The sequence below is a fragment of the Nelumbo lutea genome, chromosome 1 (genome assembly GCF_056320005.1).
Source record: "Nelumbo lutea isolate HS-2025 chromosome 1, American lotus-T2T, whole genome shotgun sequence".
NCBI classification, from domain to species: domain Eukaryota; kingdom Viridiplantae; phylum Streptophyta; class Magnoliopsida; order Proteales; family Nelumbonaceae; genus Nelumbo; species Nelumbo lutea.
This window is the reverse complement of record NC_142684.1, coordinates 68767899-68770865: the sequence shown is the minus strand read 5'-3', so window position 1 is coordinate 68770865 and position 2967 is coordinate 68767899. Positions and strand designations below refer to the sequence as shown.

Genomic DNA, 2967 nt, shown 5'->3' with positions numbered 1-2967 from the left:
CATCCAGACAAAACAAAAAAACACACAAAATATTGCATGATATTATCAAAGAAATGGGAAAAACATACTTATTTTCACCCCTTTTGCCAAGATATTTAAATTTTGTGGTTGTATTTGGGGTTTTTGGTAGATTTTGCAATATGGGAATGTAAGAAAGGGGTTTGCTCACTTTTGGCGAGAAAAGGCTTTTGGTGTGGGTTTAGAAGCCTTTTTCTAAGCATATAATTTAACTTGCTTTTTCGCATACAAGAAATTTATAGCATATTGACTGATATGGTAGTGTATCGGTCAATACACTACCGAAACAGGTCAAAATGCTCTCATACATGTGCAATATGGTACTAATATTGGCTTATAGGAATGATACCAGTGATTTGGTACTGTTCTCTACACTGACTTCGCCCAAAAACAATACTTATCGATTAATACAAATTGAAATATTTCAAAATGTTGAACCTTACTTCAAAGTATTTTGAGATTTATTTAAAAAAAAAATTCAATTTCAAATTGGATCTTACCAATGTGAATCAAAATTGATTTTCTAAATTGGTTTGGATAGGTTAAACACCTAAACCTTAGAACTAACCTAGTGGTTTGGATAGAATGGCTGATTCTAGGTATTTTTTCGTAAGCATTCGAGGTTAGTTACATTCATTTACAAGCATAATAAATAATTCATTTACAAAATTAGTATGAAACGTTAATAAATAATTGAATGTTCGGGGCTGTTCGGATCATGGTTTTTAAAACTGACCCGGTGATCAAATCGGTCAGGGGTCCGGTTATCGAGTTGACCTAAATGTTTGGCCTGTTCTAATAAAAAAAATTTAAAAATTGAAAAACCGTTAAAATCATTTAAACGGTTCGAATGATTAACCGACCGATTCAAGGCTTACAAACAATTTTAAGAAAAAAACAGAATCGGTTCCCAGTTTTCCGATCCGGTTTTGAAAACCATGGTTTGGACGGAATTGATCGGCTATCGGTTTGGAGGAGGTTGTGGGCCTTTTCTTTACTCATGGCCCAATTTTATTAATGCATTGCGGAACGAAGTCCAACTTTTGTCGATCACGGCTAACCTAAAAATTGGAAACCCTAATCTTCTTGAGCATAAAAATCTGCTCTAATGCATCTTTCGCCGCCCGATATGCATCGGACGGCCGTGTCAAGATAACATATGCTTATAAATATAAGCTTTCCCTTTAGCTTTCTCACATAGGAATTGTTTTCTTCGCAGGTGTAGGGTTAGGACTGAGAGTCTCTAGTCTCTAATCTCTAATCGTCTTCTTCATCGTTATTCTCGCAGTAGGGTTTTGGGCGTGATGTCTGCTATTGCCGCGTCTTCGTTCCTAATAGGGTCTCTAGTCGCAGAGCTATCGTTATATTTTGGTATTCAGCTTGATGGCTCTGTTCTGCATTCATATTATTATTTTTTTTTTCTCGTATTATTTCTGTGTTTCTCAACCAGAGTTTCTTCAATTAATGCGATTTCCGGTTCTCTGTTTTCCGTTCGCGCGGGAAGGAGAGCCTTTGCAAACTTTAAGTTTTCCAATCGCATTCTTTTCCTGATTTCTTTTTCATTAGCTTTTCTTTATATCTTTTAATTCAATTTTCTTATTCTGATTTACCGAAAAAATAAAATACGTTTTTTTTTTGTATATTTTCTGGAGTTAACCGGCATTATTTAAAGCTATAGTTGTTGTTTTTATTGACGGGGGAGAGCTTAGCAAGGATCTCCCTTACTTGATAATGGAGCAAATCAACTGTATTTGTAAATTCCAGTGTAAACGTCACAGATCAAACTCGGGGCGTTGATGGTCTTCCCTTTTGGGAAGACCTCCGTCACCGGGTGGTCTCATATTCCATCGCCTTGGGGAGCGGTTTCTGCTATTACCCCTTGGGACTGGCCATGAGACATACATTCTGTTTTTCCATAGTTATCTATTTAAATGCTTTGCCAATGATGATATCATATAAAAATACCATCTTTCGGGACTGAATGGCTTTCTAAGCCTTGCTGTCATTCTGCAATTCTGAGGCATTTTGTTTTTACTCTTTTTTCACAATATTTCGATCCATTTTGATACGTTATTACGTTATAATGTTTAGTTCTATTCCGAATCTTCTTCTATCTTGTTTGTTACGGGCATGAATTAATTTTGATTTTAGTGCTTGAAGATGAGATTCAAACCCGACTTTTTATTTGTTCAATCTGTTTTATTTTGCTTTTTTAGTTTTTCTCTCTTCCGTTTGATTGAAAGTTATTCGTCGTCTGTTTATTCTTTAATTTGTACATCTCTGTCTTTGAATCCCTGGCATTGCTGGTAAACTAGAACAGGGGATGGTATGACTCGTCTTTGAAAAATTAGTTACTACATTTTTTGTTTGCATGGCAACTGTATTGTCAAGTCTGCTTTCTGGAGATCAATTTAAGGTGTTCAAAATTTCAAGTTATAAGAATAAGAAGACGATGAATAAAGCCTATTAAAAAAGCAAAATGAAACGAATTGCTTAAATAAAAAGTTGGGTCTGAATCTAATCTAGAAGCATTAAAATTAAAATTAACCAAAGCCTGTAACGACAAACAATAATTTTTAATTGTTTAAAATAGATCCCAACTGTCCAATAAAAGTAGAATTGGGGAACGTTAAAATACAGTTCTCTTTGCCCATATTAGTTTTAACATTCTGTCGCATAATCATCTTGTAGATGAATTTTAATAATTGCTTTATATTAACCAATCAATTATAAGAAAATGCCTTTTTTTTTAATTAAAGAATTCATTGCAAAGCGTATTAAATAACAACTTTGTCCGGATAATAATAATATTTGGATGTACATATACTAGGTAATTGGATTTGGCATTTCAACCTTGCTTTCCATTATCAAAATAAAATTTTTTATGAGAAGTGGTATTTGTTCTAGACAAAATAAATTTTTGCTCAACTCCGAAATCTGATGTTCTGG

At 34.0% G+C, this 2967-nt stretch overlaps 1 non-coding gene across 1 annotated transcript; it reads left to right on the top strand.

Moving 5' to 3' along the window:
- Positions 1 to 1954: 1954 nt before the first annotated feature.
- Positions 1955 to 2042, top strand: LOC148875120 (small nucleolar RNA SNORD96 family). Its single transcript, XR_016106031.1, has one exon. It is a non-coding gene; the product is annotated as a small nucleolar RNA SNORD96 family (small nucleolar RNA).
- The last annotated feature ends 925 nt before the right edge of the window (positions 2043 to 2967 follow it).